At 40.5% G+C, this 16,952-nt stretch overlaps 1 protein-coding gene across 1 annotated transcript in view; it reads right to left on the bottom strand.

Moving 5' to 3' along the window:
- The window catches only part of kcnb1 (potassium voltage-gated channel, Shab-related subfamily, member 1), a 336,451-nt gene that overhangs the window by 311,998 nt on the left and 7,501 nt on the right, over nt 1–16,952 (bottom strand). The window lies entirely within an intron of this gene.

Genomic DNA, 16,952 nt, shown 5'->3' with positions numbered 1-16,952 from the left:
TCCTGATCTCGGAGGAAGGAAATCCTGCTTCCAGTCCATTGAGTGGCTGCGGGTATTCCTTTTGGTGGGCTCCACTCTGACCTTTTACTTGGGGAGTGGGGGGAATCTTGCACCTTGTATAATTCAACCATGATTTCCTCAAAAGTTGTTACTTCTGCTTTTTTATAATCATTCTTTCTATATGGCAAATGAGATGTTTATTCAATAAAATATACATTTTAATCAATTATATTTTATTGATCTAGGAACATTTCTATAGGATTTGACTGAATAACTACAAAAGCTAATTGAACATTGACACATATGGACTGCAGTGGTTAAGAATGCGGCTCACTACCACCTTCTCAAGGGCATTTAGGGATGGGAACAAATGCACCTAGCCATGGTGCCCACATCCTGTGATAGAATATTTTTTAAACATCGTAAAAAGTGCCACGTTTGCAAAAAATGCAGATTTGTTAAAGGTCTGTTTTCTATTTTGATCTGTTTTCTATTCTAATCTGAGCTCAAATCTAGTTCAGGAAATTTTAACAGAAAATGTATCAACTGAAATTTGAGTATCAAATATACTCAAATTGCAATTTACACAATGGGCTGAATTTTACCTCTTCTCTAGGGAAGGGCTACAAGGTGGCTGGCTTGGGGGTTGGGAGGGCATTGGCGGAGGGAAAGTGTTGGTGGGGGTGGGGAGTGGTATGCATGTCATCCTTCTGTCACCATGGCATTTTGACAGCGGCAGAGAGGGTGGAAGATAGCCCTACTACCTACAGGCCAATTGAGCCATGTAAGTGGCCAATTAAGGGCCTCTTCCTGTTGCTGCTGGCATTTTACCAGCAGCAGGTGGGGCCTCCATTGCTTCGGGGGACCGCCTGGTAAACAATGGTGTTCTCCCTGCAGGCTTGGGGCGGGGAGGGCACCTACTATTCGAGCACTCTATGGCCCATGGAGCAGCCACTCGACGACAATTGCCGTTCCCATGGCTGCCTTCCACTGCCCACAAACAACCTATTGCCACATTGCTGGGGTCTGCCTGATTGGCCCTGGCGTTCCCAGACCCCGCTTACCTGGGTATTAGGGTGGCCTGCTCCCATGGTGTCCTCACCTTCCAGGAGCAGTCCCAGCAGTGACCAACAGTGGCACTGCGGAGCTAATGGCCCTCCGACTGCCCAGCAGCTCTTTGGGCAGTCCCATTCTTTAAAGGGGCAGATGGCAATGAATAAGTTGCCAAGTGGCCTAGAAATGTGGCCATATGGCCGGAAAATGTGGCTGTGGTCCTAGAAATGACTGTGGCGCAGTTTCCCTGAGCTATCAGGCCCATCGTCAGTGCCCTCAAAGCCCTGATAAAATTCCAGCCAATGGGTTAGTTTAGTATTGCAAATGATTTTAAGAAGGAATGTATACCTGCTTCAGAGAAGGCATTTTTTAATGCCTCAGCTTTTATGATGGAACGGTACATGCTAATTTATGTTTTAAGCAATTAATGTGTTCAAAATCTAATGGTTCCGTGCAGTGCTAAGTAAACTAATTGAAACTTTATCTGTTCTCAGCCAACCTGGTGGCAGAGGCCCTATAAAAGACATAAGTCTTTTATAAGAGGGTTATTTTAAAGTAGGCGTTCAGTCCTGATTGTTGTCTTGAAATTCCTCCTACAAGTGTGCACATGAAGGCACTGGGTGTAGATAGGTTCAAGTCTTGCCATGGTGCCCATCATGCCAAATAATTTGTCAGCAGTCATTGTCAATGTTAACACATTTATAACAGACTTGATTGAGGTACTAAGAACTATTGGAGCCTGTAGAACTGTATCCCAGAGATAAGTCCAGGTTTTTCGGTATTATTTAAAAGGTAATTACAATGGAAGGAATTTACATTAATCAAGAAACAAGCTGCCTTTATTTTCAAACAAAATTATAAATCTTCTAAATGAGATGCAAAGCGTGCATTCTGTTTGTATTAGTATGCTTGAAGAGATATAGTTCTACTCCAACATAGAAGAAAGCAAAATGCATTTTCATATGAAAGCATCATAATGGTTAGTGATGATGATAATTTTTAAAAGGATATTTGGATTTCAGCAACTAACTGAAAAGATCACATGACAAAATTTCAAGTTTCAAGACTTTACTCTAATAAACAAACTAAAAGCAACATTAACTAACACTATTTTTGGAGGCAACTTATACTTGAACTACAGAAAAGATCACCCATGTGGCTTCTAACAATCCCTTGCCGTGGTTATACTTTACTTTGTCCTTTAAGTGGACACTCCATTCTCCTGGAATCTGTCCAAAGCTATTCTCCATCCCTGATGACCTGTTTTCTCTTTTCTTTCCCAACCAGGTAACTTCTAGTCCCCAAAGTGACTTTCACAATGAGGGTTATCCAGGAGATTCCTCCCTTTAGCCAAAGCTAAGCAAATCTTCCAGCCTTATTTAAATCCTCATGAACTTTGTCTCTTCAATCTGAGTGTGAACTCCCACTTGCCTTCTGCATAGAGAATAAAAAAGACAGAATTTTCTTTGCTTCATGTGCAGGACTGGCTGCCTCTATTTATCTGCTCTCTCTCTCTCTCTCTCTCTCAGATTCTTGCAGACTCACCAGCCAGAATTTTCCAGGCCCCACCCCCGCGGCGTGTTCCCCCGCAGCGGAGCCGGTGAGCCACTGAAATCTCCATTCACATTGGCGGGACCAGAAGATCCCACCAGCATGAGGGGCTGGAAAATTCATCATGTCTGTGAGGTTCAGAGATATTTTAGGGAAACCTGCAATCTGATCCTACAATGCCTTCTTATGGACTATTCCCTCCTAAAGCCCATCTCTAAGGTGAATCACTTGGGTCGTGTATCTAGGTAGAAATGCTAATTAGCTATCCATTAGATCTGCAACTCCATTCTATCTGTATAACCATTTATAAAACCTGACATTCCTAACACAACCCTATGGGGCTTGGAGACTAACAGTCTAGTTAGATCAGCATAGCCGCTCTAGCTATTGTTCACAGGTATGAACATCTTGCATGTTTTTCCCTATAAAACAACCTGTACCCCCACTTTAACCTTTAACAAACCAGCCACCCAGGCTTGTTGTTGGGCAGGATTCAGAGCAGGTCACATGGTACCCTTCAATCATCCATTTTACCATGAATTAAAGGGGCAGTCCCAAAACATAAGATTTGTATTCGTAACAACTAGCTAAACATTCTTTTACATCTTATTTTCTGGAACAATATATTCCAGATTAATGAACGGTTATTTATTGGCTTTACCTCTTAAACCTGAAACTTTACAAACTAAAGGAACAGTTACTGCTGATAATCTGCAGAATGCATAATTAAAATGTCAACTTCTTTAATCAACATTATTCTTCAAGAATGAGCTGTTGCAGAACACAGTAATTTTTAACCCCCATTCTCAAACTCATTTGAAATTAGGTCAATCTATAAAAAATGTGTATTTACAACTGCCAGAGTGCTCTGACTGCCAGCACAAAAAGGCTGGAGTCATTTTAATGCCTAGGCCTCATTTAAATGCAATCAGTGAGCTGAGGGTGCCGATCAGGAGTCTTGATACTGCTCATTGGTTTCCAGCATGGAGCATTTTGGCTGGTTGCAATGCCAATCAGGACACGAGTAGGTTCTGGGGAGTGGGTGTGAAGAGCAAGGTGAAGCGGAGGACTGAGCCCAGATTGGCAGCAGACTGCAGTATTTTTGAGGAGCCAGGAGGAGCACCTCCCCTTCCTTCTGGCTCCATAAAAAATTATCATTGGAAAACTTCTGGGGCCACATTTGGCCAGGATCAATCCTTCTAGGTCATTCGGCTTCTAAAAACATGGGTGGAACATGCGCAGTGAATGACCCCCCACCTCACCAACTCCGTGTATTCCTTCAAATTGCAATCGGGGTTCTAACTACATCTTCATACCCTGACTTAAATAATAAAGAGACTTACCACCTGACAATCCAAGGGAAGGCCATTTGCAAAATGGTAGTGGCTGCAGGATCAGTACTAATGGAGCAGAAAATCAACCAACCCAATTTCGAGACCATTTCCACTCCACTAACAACAATTTAGTGCCAGTTAAAATCAACCCAAGAGAGTCAAAACCAAGTGTAATCTTACCACTATCTATTCCCACTTCTTACCACCCCCTCACACTCCCATCACTGCAATGTCCTCCTCCCTTTTGAGTGCCCACTGAACCCCATCTTCCTAGCTTCATTGGTATTCCCCTGACCCTTACTCTCTAGCCACTCCTCTTGACTGCCATTTGATCCCCTCAAGGCTGCTCACAAGAGACCAGAGGCCTCTCCCCACCTTCATGCTCTGCTTGTTTTATCTATTTCACTCAAAGAGGCTTCTCTTGATTTCAAAATTCAACTTTGATTTGAGAAAAAAAGAAATCAAATCATTCATGAGGAAAGAAACTGCCAGACTACCTTTTCCTCTATTTGTGTTTGATTGTCGGAAATTAGAATCTCTGTCTCACAGCTGTAAGCAATTAGCATTGGCCTGTTCTAAATGTCAGATCATTAATTCACTTCAAAATTCAACTAAACTAAAATAACAACAGTCGCTGGAATTCTGAAACAAAAACAAAAAAAGGCTGGAGACACACAACAGTCATCAACAACTGTGAGGATAGATAATTTCCTGGTACAGTCTTCTCTATATTGGAAAAACCAAATGCAGTTTAGGTGATTACTCTGTTGGACACCTTCGTCCTGTTCACAGGCATGAACCTGAGCTACCTGTTCCTCACCACCTTAACTCCCCTCCTATTCCTCCCCGATCTCTCTGTCATTGGTCTCATTAACTGTTTCAATGAAGCTTAATGCCTGGTTCAGGAACAATATTTCATCTTTCTCCCAGGCACCCCTCAAGCTTATGGTCTGAAAATTAACCAGGAACTTCAATAGCTATATCTCCATTTTCAATAAAGGCAAAATACAGCAAATGCTGGAGATCAGAAATAAAAACAGAAAATGCTGGAAAAACTCAGCAGGTCCGGCAGCATCTGTGGAGGGAGAAACAGAGTTAACGTTTCGAATCCATGTTACTCTTCTTCAGAGCTGTGCCTATTTTAAACCCTATTTTAATTTCATACCTGACCCCCAGCTTTTTCATTTTCTCTTACTTCTCCAAGCCAGCCTACACCCTGAGCTGCTGACACAGATTTTGTTTCTTTAGTCTCTTAGGGAAGGATTTTCGGGTCGGCGAGGTTGTTAAGAATGCTGCCCGTCCAACCTTAAGGTTGGTGGGCAGGCGAAGAGCCCAGGCGGCCTTCGCATTTTTCATGAAACCTCATCCATCCACTGGCGGGATGAAGCTTCATGAAGGGTTTATTAATTAAATAATATTTTTTGAAAAGATTAATGGACATGTCCCAACTCATGTGACAGTTTCACATGAGGGGACATGTCCTTAATTTTTTTTTTTACCTTTCTTCAATGTTTCATAACTTAAATTAATATCCCTGAGGCATCTCTGTGCCTCAGGGAGATTTCTGTGCTCTTTCGAGCGAGCGCAGGCCCCAACTCAGGGAATCCCCCCCCGCCGCCCCACCCCCCCCACCCGCTCAGGGAGCAGTCAGCACTTCTGGGTGCGCATCACGCTGGGCGGGCCTTAATTGGCCCCCCCACGTAAAATGGTGGCACGGCCCTGATTGGGGGTGCCAATCATGTTTGCGCCCGCCTCCACACGACCCCCCCCCCAACGGGGTGAAATTTCTGCCCTTAATGTCTTTTACTTGATGAGATGATATTTTACCCTATTTCACTCTGTCTTCCTCTCTCCCCTTTTCCTGATTGTACTAAACAGTCTGCCTCTTATTTTTCAGTTCCAAAGGTTTGCTACCCAAAACATAATTTTGTTTGCTCTCTGCAGAGATACTGACTGACCTGCTGTGTTTCCAGAATCTTCAAAATTCAAGTGTTTTTTTTTGAAAACAGAAGTAATTGGAGAACGATAAGCATTCACTCTCTACTTTCTCTCTCAATTCCCCTCACTCTGATCTCAAAGTCTCTCTCCCACCTCATCAACCTTATAAAGTTTATATAATACAAAATGAACCAGTGTATAATCAAAATGCTATAATTTTGCTCCCTCCTCACAACCTTTGAAGCTTGGACTCCTGTTTTTGAAAATTATTTTAAGTAAAGCCAGTCAGTAGAAAGACGGAAACTCAAGAAAAATATTCCATCAGTACAGCTACATTAAACAAAACAAGATCCCAACAACAGCAATGAAATAAGTGACTACATTATTAGTTCTGGGTGCTCAGTGAGGGATAAATGTTGGACAGTGGGAGAGTTCCCTTGTTCTTTTTCGAATAGTGCCATAGGATCCACTTGAAAGGGCAGGCAGGCCCTAGGTTTAATGCTTTAACCCAAAGTTGACACCACAGTGCACACCTCAGCACTATACAGAAGTGCTGGCGTAGATTATGTGCTGAAGTCTCTGGAGTGAGTCTTCAATCCCCAAACTTTTAACTCAGTGAAAGCGTTATCACTGAGTCAAGACTGACATCGTTCTTGCAAATGTTCACAGGGATATTATATTTAGAATGTTTGCTCTATTGCTGATACATAAGTAAAGAGATGTGCCCTCAAGCTGTAGTATCTGGCAAATAAAATAAGGCTGCATTAATGCTAGATTGTTCTATTAGACACAATGAATGAATATCATGGAGAGATGAAATTATTTTTACTTGGCATATTTGATCTCTAAATGTTAGAAAATCACAGTAATGCCCATACTGAGGCTGGAATTTTCTGGCCCAGTTGGCGTTGGGCGTCATGGCAAGCTGTGGGTGGGAGGGGTGGAACAATATGGCGAGAAGGCCAAACATTGGTTTCACGCCCATTGTGAAACCAGTTTGCGATCACCCACTCCACCCGTCAATGGCTGCAATTCCTGCCGCTAGACGGCGAGAACCTAATTTCAATACTTTAGCATCTCACTACAAGCCCGGCTCGCTGGAATCATCCCCCCAAGCTGGATCATGCCGGCACATTGGCGTGATTGCACCTGGTGAGCTGCACTTTGCTCGGGACTTCGAGGTTTGTTTGCCTACCTTGCTTTGGGCAGCACTCATGGTCATCAGCGCCAGGCTTCACAGGTAGCACCACATCACTTTTAGTGGTCTCTACCTACCAGACCAGCCGTAAAGCGGGGGTGGCTTTTAAATGGTTGCAGGGCTAGGACTTGCTTGGGGAAGGGGGAGAAGTGGCCTCAGGCAAGGGAAGAGGCTGCAGGGTGAGGGCTGTACTGGGTAACAGGGGGATACAAGGTGGGTGGGGGGGCTCATGTTGATCTGTGCAAGTGGCCTCAAGATGGTGAGGGCTGAGGAGGGAGTCTCCAGAGGAGATGAGGCCAGATGGAGATGTGAGGGTGTGTGTGAGAGAGTGAGTGGTGATGTCCCTTGAGCTGGCAGTGAGTGAGATGCCAGTGAATGTATGATGGCCTTATGAGTGTGTGAGTTTAGAGTGATGAGATGGTTGCCTTACCCTGGCGGCATGGGTGAGGTCATTCATCCTTTTTCTGCACTGGATGACCAACCTCTTGTGTGCAGCATTGGCACTGACCACCTCTGCCACCACCTCCCAAGCCAGAGTGGTGAGACTGACGGGCCTCCTGCGGCCAGAATGAGGGTAGAGACATAGAAGCAGGCCTCTATGTTGTCTAGAAGACATCTCAGGGATACGTCACTGAATTAGGGGGTTTCAATCTTCTTGGCTTCTGGGGCCATGTCTTCAATGGAACAGTCCTGGGCTGCAGGAATTGAGAAGTGTGAGCACGGCTGCAGTTTAAATACGGTTTCCTGCGTGAGGAAGTGGCAAGGTAACAGTGTGGCGAGCAAATCAGACGCCAGTTGCCAGCGAGACAGCGTGTTTTCTGTGGCTGCATAATTAATGAGGGAATGGGACGACACAGTGTGAAAACGTGCCATTGCGGCTGGCGGGTAAAATAACTTTTTCCCTGCCTGCTATCGCAGTTCATGCAAATCTGGGACGATTCTGCCCTGAGTGTGTATTTTTAAAAAACTTTTAATAATACAGAGAACGAGTTCATTGGAAGAGAATGCCACTTGCTTCATCAAACATAAGTGTATTAACAACACTTTCTAGTGCCTTTTTGAGACTGGGAATGGAATAAGAATGACATAGTGGTATACTTTGTGTTAAATAACCAAGTGGAAATGAGGTTTCACGTTATTTTCTGACCAGTTATTTTGATCATCAGTTGATGAATAACAAATTATTCTGGGTTTTTTTATTTCCAGCTGTCTCCTCCATCAATTACAGTTTTGGATCTGCGATCCAAATATTACAGCCACCTGTTTCAATGGTTCAGTAACACTGTGCATTGATTTTCTATATTACTTAAATAAGCGCAAATAAAAATAAATGTAGCTGACTTAAAATTCCATACATGTTCTCATTAGTGCGGGTGTACTACATTCTGGCACCTGTGCTAGTCAGTGTATTGGATGATGCTCCCAAGAAACTCAATAGTGATATTAATGCTCAATAAAAAAGCTTTAATATGACATTTATTATAAAAATGGGTGTATGTTTTATGGTGAGAGCAGCAATGAGGATTTTATAACTTGGTAGATATGAAGGAAGGTGAAGGAAGCAAAAACAAAAATTGGCCCTCAATCACAGGAAAATACAATCATGAATAAAAGCAGCCAGTTGCATTTTCATTGTGAGAAAATTGTAATTCAACTAAATAGAGTAATTTAAAAAATATTGTGATATTCAAACACATTTTTAATGTAGTTTCAAGTGAATTCATTTAAAATTGTAAAGAGTTTACTCTAAAACAGATATGAAAGCAATGTGCTACTATTTTTTTTTTCAAAAGGATAGCTCTTAAATATTTTGCACCATAAAGATTATTCGTTAGAAATCCAATAACAGAATAAGTTACATATTTAGTAATCTGGGTACTGGTTATTGAACCAATGAACAAATACTGGCAGCAAAATAAAAATCAATCAGCACTTCTTCAAGGTTGTGCTTGGCTTCCACCAGCAACATGACCATTTAGTGCTGGTTTGAAGACACCTCAAAGCCTCAAACTTGACAAGGATTCACTAATTCATTCTCCGGGTCTTTCCAAAGGGATTAGTAGGCCATTCTATCTGTTCGCCATCAAATACAGAAAGATTCAAACATTTATTCCCATACTAGCATCTGATTTCTGTTGCTGTTATACTGATAAAATATACTTTCTGCTATGGAAGTGCTGTTATTCCTTGGGTGGCTGACATGGTCCTTCTGAAATGAGAGCAGACAGTACTAATATTTGCAAGGGTTCTCCCATACAAAACTGTTTGAAAACAATTGTTCTTATTGTACTGTTAGACAAATGAGCATAACATTAATAACATGGGAGAATCAAAAATATTGGTCTGTTGGGTTTTGGTCCTGCAGCAGTTAATTTCAGTCATCAATAGTTCATATTAGACTAGCAAAATGCTCATCACCATGGCAGTGGTGCATGCTGTTACTGATTTATTATTTTCATTCTATTCCTTAAAGATAATTTGTGAGCAGCTGTAGCAAGTTTCCTTTTTTTTTCTAAGCTGGTGTATTGTGTTAGTAAAGGAGTTTAAAAGCTGTTCTCCATTTGACAAGTAGTTGAACTTATCTAAAGTAATGATACATTTATGAAACATTGTTATTGAAGCAAAAATGTCCTAAAAAGCAATAACAGGCAGCAATGGTATTGCTAATTTGGTTACAGGGAAGGACAGAGTTGCAACTGGATCAAAGAATGAAACGAAGCAGAGAGGAAAACAATGAAGAATTAAAGTTGTGTGCGTAAATGCAATGTTACCAGCAGGTTAGTTGCTGTACTTTCTCATTTTTCTCACCAAATTTTAAATTGATAAATCCTCATCACTGATTCCCATTCACAGGAGATAGTCTACTTATTCGGCTGAGTAAGATGCTTAAAAATATGAAAAAAGACACCATTAAGTCTGTTCTTTGCCTTCTCTGTCCAAATGGAAATATTCGCAGTATCTCAAATCTCTCCTCACACTACAGTTTCTCATCCTCCTCAGGTATTGCTAAACCAGATCTTTTTCAGCTCCAACTTTATGTTATTATTCATTGTGTGTGGTATGATGATGTCATCATATTACACAGGTTAAACCACTAATTGAAGCAATCTAATTAAAAAGTTATCGATGCAAAGCTTTAAACTGTGAAGACAATAAGAGAAGGAACTACGGAAAAACAAGCAGAAAAGGCACACTGGGTGGTATTTATAGTATTATGTATCGCGACAGTGTGAAATTACAGTATTATAAATAATGAAAACAATGTTTTTAAAAGACTACATTTTTAACAAAGACTAAATAGCAAGACAGCTCCAAGAGCAGCCAGCCAGATTTGTGGATCAGACTGTGTTTATCTTTCAAGTGGACAAATACATTCTTTCTGATATTGACTCAATGTTCATCAGGCCAGGAACTAAACGAAACTCCACTGACACCTTCATTGTAAAAATTATGAATTTGCCTTTTCAAGAAACAGAAGGTTTCAGTGTTCTGAAGCCACAGGTGGGAGAAAGAATTCAACTGCCTAATGGGGTTACCATGCCTTATTTGGACCATGACTTGACACTGATATATGGTCACATGATATGGTGGACGCCTTTACTCCTTATTAAAATACAGAAAACTGCTACAAGCAGACAGAACTCCATGATAGAACTTCATCACACAGGGAGGGAGGGACCAACAAGCACAGCCATCGAAATGCTGTAATCAACCAGGCTTAAAAAGGGCCACATCACAGTTCCTTGAAAGGGAAATAAAGAACCTACCCCCTCCCAGCTCCCTCGTTCCATCTTCAAGTTTACCTGAGGAAACCAACCTCCTGGAGATGGACAATGGCAGCCATCGCAACTGCTGAGGCAGCTCTGCAATTTCAAAGCCTTCCCTTCAGACCACCTAACATTGCGACTATGAAATAATAGGCCTGCATCGAAACAGAGACTGGGAGATCCATTCCATTTTTGTAAGTATTGTTTTTATCTTCATCTGTACCTAGGTTTGGTGTGTGTTTCTAAGGGTATGAGTAAGAGAATGAGTGATACGTAGTTTCTTTAGCTAAGGGTGTGAAAAATAAACTAAACTTGTTCCTTTTTAAATACAAAAAGCTTGCTGCTGGCTTATTTAAAATTGACGTGCTCAGTCCAAGAGTAAGAAAACACACACACTCACATACAAATATAAATGCTCATGGGCAATAAAAGATTACACCTTAAAATTGTCTGTGACATAGGATTATATATAATCACGTGCCCAATGGTGATGTTGATAAGCCAGTTGACAGCCAAGCGAGGTAAACACATCCACAGTAAAAGTGGATATTTAAATAGTTATTATTTTCCCCATACACTTACAAAAAATACTCTGTATCAGACACAAGTTGACTAAATGGCATTATTTGAAGAACAACATACATACCTCAAATATATACACATTCATTATATGTTTCGCTGTGTAAACACGCTTTTCAATAACTTATTATGACTTCTGGTTGGATACAGAAAACCCAATCATAGTAATTCAAATGCAAATTATAGTTGGACAAGATATTCAAATCATGTTTCTAAAATTGAGTCTAATTTCAGTTCCACAAAAAGTAGCTGTTTGTTAGTGGCAGATGGAATTGTTTACAAGCCAAAATATATAACTATATACACAATGCTAATTGGTTTCTCAGCTTAATGGCCACACTGCACGAATAACATTATGCACACTTCAGTGAGCACCCAAACCTGAATACGGTTTGTGCTCTCAAATTGACATTTTGACCAATGTGTACCTGGTGAAAGTTAGGTGTTGTATTTCAGTGCTTGGTTTTATTACGAGCAGACAGGTTTGAGTAGCTCTTGCTGGTAATGCTTGTTCTGATTACTTATGCTCAGAGCGTACAGGTTTATATCTAGTTAAAGTTCTTCAGTCACAAACATAACTGTTAACTAAATAAAGTTGTATCATACATAGCAAGTAAAGCAAGCAGGCGAACATGGAATAAAAAATTATAAAATGCAGTTTGCCTTAGTATTAATTAATCACAAAAATGATGCACAAGTCAAATTGATCAACCATTTTATATGTATACTTTATCAATGCAATTTTTGTGGCTTTCCGTGTTTCCTGCTTATAATTGATTAATGATATAAGTAATAAACCGTCCTTAAGGTCAGTACTTTTGTGTGACAGCATTTGGCTCTAAAAGTAATATAAATAAACAGGAGCTAAGCAATACGGAGTTACAAAGAACTATGAGTGAATAAGACTGCTGTCAACTTGATAAATGTTTCCAGGCATTGACACACAACTAAAATTAGCCATAATGTGGCAAATGCAGAATTTGAGAAAAATTGTCTGATTTAATAGCTGAACATGCTGTGAATTTAAAAAAACCACCAGCTAGCTTCAGTTGGTAGAGGCAGCACACAACTTATAGAATTTAGAAGGTTCCAGTTTTGAATCTATGCCGAACAAACTAATCTCAGCTGGGAAGGTTAGCAGCAGTACAACTGGCCTCAGTCTTCTAGGCTACAAAGGGGCAAATCGTCCAGAATTCCCACCCAAAGGCTAGCTAACACCTCTGTTGGGAAATAAATGTGTGCAGATGTCAGAGGAGAACAGGATTAGATAATAACCCCACAGTTAAATGGCCCTGTTGAACGTCGCTGTTCAACTCATACATGAAGAATTTGGATCAGATATTAAAGGCCACCCTGCACCTTGGGAGTCATTTCACTGTATGAGTTGGCACCTTCAAGAGCAGAGAACATTGGAAAGATACTATACCCAATAGCTTTCCTTTCCTCCATCTACTCAATCCAAAGGTTTTACCAAACCATTCAAAGCCTAAGATCTAAAGCAGAGCAAAGCGAAGGCAGCTTCCAAACTGTGTCAGAAAGGATACTGCAATACTTTGCATTTTACATCATTAAAATTATAATAAAACAACATCCTAGATCCTTGCCATTAAGTAAGACACTGCAGAAATGATGATGGTTTCTATATGCAAAATACAGGTATATAATTTATTTATTTTTAAAAAATCACATTCAATGCAACTGAGTTTAAATTCTGCAATAAGGCACCAATTTACAATCACTTTAAGTAATATTATAAATATAACTGAGTTAAGTGAATGATGATTCAAGCAACCATGCATGTGCTGATAGAAAGTAAGTTACTTTGGAAGAATTTGGACATTAATGCTAAATACTGCCATTAGTTTTCATTATTACATTAATATGAATCATCAACAAAAACTAAAGATCAGACAGCTTATCCTTGTCAGGCTAGACAATAAAGTCACCAGTTTAATTCCATTGACTGCTGCCCCCACCACCTGTCACAAAATTCAACTTTAGGCTTCACTACTCAGATGGAATTAAGCTCATCAAAATTATAATTTGTCAATTCTTAACTGCTGCTGCAATAAAGACTGAATTTCACAAAAGCTTACAAAATACCAAAAACGTATGACATAACAGGCACATGTGATTTCAAAAAGCGAGATGGAATTAGCAGTTTACAACCAAGGATTTACTGAGAATGTACCTTTGTCTAAGTTGTACTACTAATAATCACAATCACTATAATGGTAATTTTGCAGAGTACTCCTTAAATGGCATATCATTGGAGAAGTTCTATTACATTGCAAAATACATACTGAAATGATCCCAAAGCAGTGTTTAAACAAACCAATTCTTTTGGAGCTGAAAAGTAATGTTTCTCCTAACACAGTGACCAGTTTTAACTGAACTAATAGATAAGTCAGACTAATAACACAGAATGTAGGTCAGCTGCAGGTTTGCAAACATACTGCAACTCCAAATAGGATCTCCAGAATGCTGGTAAAAACGAGTGCACACTGAGGTTCCTCTGGCTCATCAATCATCAGCAGGAACTGCTCCGGTAAGTGCAAGAAATATTCCACTTTGGTCATATTTGTTTTGAACTTTTAGGAATAAAAACAACACAATCAGGAAAATCTGTTAGCATAAACACATATCTGTCATCTAATTATATGAAGGGATGATATATCATATTCTTCAGGAAGTTTCAACATGAAATTAAATGGAACATAGCAAATTAACTGATCCTTCTTCTCCTTCAATTTTCTCTGACCGCAACCCTTCTTCCAAACTCACCCCATGCTGTGTTTTCACTATTCCTTCTGATCCTTCCTTCTCAAACCTGAATGATCAGTCCTGAGTAAAGGCCTCAGCTTCAACCCCTTACATCCCCACATCAATGAATTTCAAGCTCCACATGAAGGTCAGCTCTTTGCCTTTGCCTCTGCATCCACTTCACTGACCAGGAGTCTTCCCCCTCACAGCAGACCCTTTAAGAAATCTTAAGAAATCTCGTTCTATCTGGACCTCTCCCTCCAGCCTCTTTCCCTCTATAGATCTTTACATCGCCGGCGTGACATTAGCCCTCTCAATTTCTCTGCTCCCCTCATCCACTCTAACTTCTGAATTTGCAGCACCCAGCAAATATTAAGCCTGCAGACAAAGGTGGTGCTATTGCTGTTTGGCAAACCTACCTCTGCTGGTTGCTATTGGCCAGGTTGAGGCCTAGAATCTCCCCGTAAATCTTAATCCAAAATTGAAGTTCAGAACACACCCTGTAGTGGTTTATATTTTAAATTATTTGCTGTTTAAAGGATAAATTGGGCAACGTTTTTTTTTAGCCACCAGCCTGATGAAAAAATGTGTTTTCACTCTCTACCTAGTGTAGGCTGGATACCAACTCTCTGATGCTTCCTCCCACCTTCCTTGGATCATGACTTCAAATTCAAACATCAAGCTGTCATTTTCTAGACTGTCACTGACCTCACCTCCTTTGGATATCTTACATCCATTGCCTCCAGCCTCATAGTCCCCCAATTCCATACAGCCTCTTTCTACTTTCTTGTCAAGGTCCACTAGTAGGACTGTCATAGTAGACCCAATGTTTTACCCCACAGAACTGATTTTTTCCTATCTCAACATTTTTTCTTCCACTGACCAGTCAACTGCATCTGTCAGAGCCTCTGAAGCAGGTTGTCTCCTCATTGTTGTTTGGAGGTGGGGGAGCTTGCTGCCCAAATTGTGACTTCTGAAATCATACCAGGGTCCCAACCTACACTTTGGGAACATTTGCCCTAGTGTACTCTTCCAACACCCCTCCCCATCCCGCTGCACCTTCTCATGTAAGCGCTGGACTTGCAACACATGCCCTTTACCTCCTCCCTTCCCATTTGTTCAGGGTGGCAAACACTCCTTCCAGATGAAACAGCAATTTACTTTTACTTTTTCCAATTTGGTGTACTGTATTCACTGTTCATGGTGTGGTACCCTCTATAGTGGACAGGAATGAGATTGCATGACCGCTTTGCAGAACATCTCTATTCAGTTCGCAAGCGTGACTCCGAGCTTCCAATCACCATCATTTTAATTCTCTGCTCCGCTCTCATCTAACCCCTCTATCCTTCACCAGTTTCAGTGAAGCTCAATGTAAGCTCGAGGAACAGCACCTCATCTTTTGGTTTGGCACTTTACAGCCTCCTGACATTTGCGACATTGAGCTCAACTTCAGTTTACAATCTCTACCCTCATTTTCTCAGATGGCAGCCGTTGGTCAAGACTCTGCTATTCCCATTTACATCTCCCCTGGACCCATCTTTTGTTAATTTACTTGCCCCCTTACTATCTCCTTTTTCTTTACACCATCGTCCCTTTTGTCATTTAATTTCACCTGTTTTCCATCCAATCACAGAAACTCCCCCCCTCCCCAACCTCCCCCCCCACTGCCTTTTCCCAGCCTCTGCACTTGCTTAAAACCTGTAATACCTCTATCTTTTCCAAATTGTGATGGGAAGTCTTCAACCTGAAATGTTGGGCGGGATTTTCCACCCCTCCAGCCGGCAGATTCGAATGGCTGGCGTCATCCTCCGTGTGGAAACCCGCCTCGGTGGAGTTGGAAAATCCCAACCGTTAGCTCTGTTCACCTCTCCACAGATTTTGCCTAACCTGCTGAATATTTCCAGCATTTTCTGTTTTGATTTCAGATTTCCAGCATCTTCAGTATTGTGCTTTTATATAAAAAATGAATTCCTTTTTGTGGAATAGAGTGAAAATATTGTATCATACCATATTTTCGATATCTTTAATGTAAATATGAATATAATAGGATTAACTGGTTTTAGTTTGATCAGTTAACACAAGTTTATCTTATTTAGTTATTTGTTTGAAGGTTTAGGAGATTCAACATACTATATCCCATTTTTATTAGTTCTGCATCACAGAACTACAGTAGAAAAATATTATAAAATACTGACAACTATTAACAGCCATCATTTATGTCTCTTGTGATGTATCACCTAAAAATTTACTGGGCCCAACCCAATTCTATCTTTGCCTCAAATAGTACATGTCATTATAGCTCACTATGACAATAGTAACCTAACATGCTGTGATAACAATCCTAACAGTACCTAACAGCACAGTTGTTAAGTACAAAGCACACAATGGGGCAAACCTTCTGTACTCAACACATCATTAATCAAAAATAGATATAACACATAGCTTGAAAAATCTACATGTATAAAAAATCTCATCATGTCTCTGGGAAATATTTCAATGCACTTCACATAAACTATTTTGAAAATGTCATTTTTTCATTTGTAACATTGTTGTTATGCAGGAATGCATGTTGTGTACAGCAATTAATTTGAGCAAAATAACATCCCACCAACAACAATGAGAAGGATGATCAGCTAATCTGTTTTGTGTGATATTGGCTAAGGGATAAATGCTTGCTAGTATCATCAGCTGAAACATTAGCAAGTTTTACACAGTAGTTTGTTGAAACTTTTCAACCATAGGCTTATAAACCTAAAATGTAGTCCATTG

This window comes from Cetorhinus maximus, chromosome 13, assembly GCF_964194155.1.
Source record: "Cetorhinus maximus chromosome 13, sCetMax3.hap1.1, whole genome shotgun sequence".
NCBI classification, from domain to species: Eukaryota; Metazoa; Chordata; class Chondrichthyes; order Lamniformes; family Cetorhinidae; genus Cetorhinus; species Cetorhinus maximus.
Note: the sequence above shows the minus strand (reverse complement) of the source record. Positions and strands in the feature narration are given on the sequence as shown.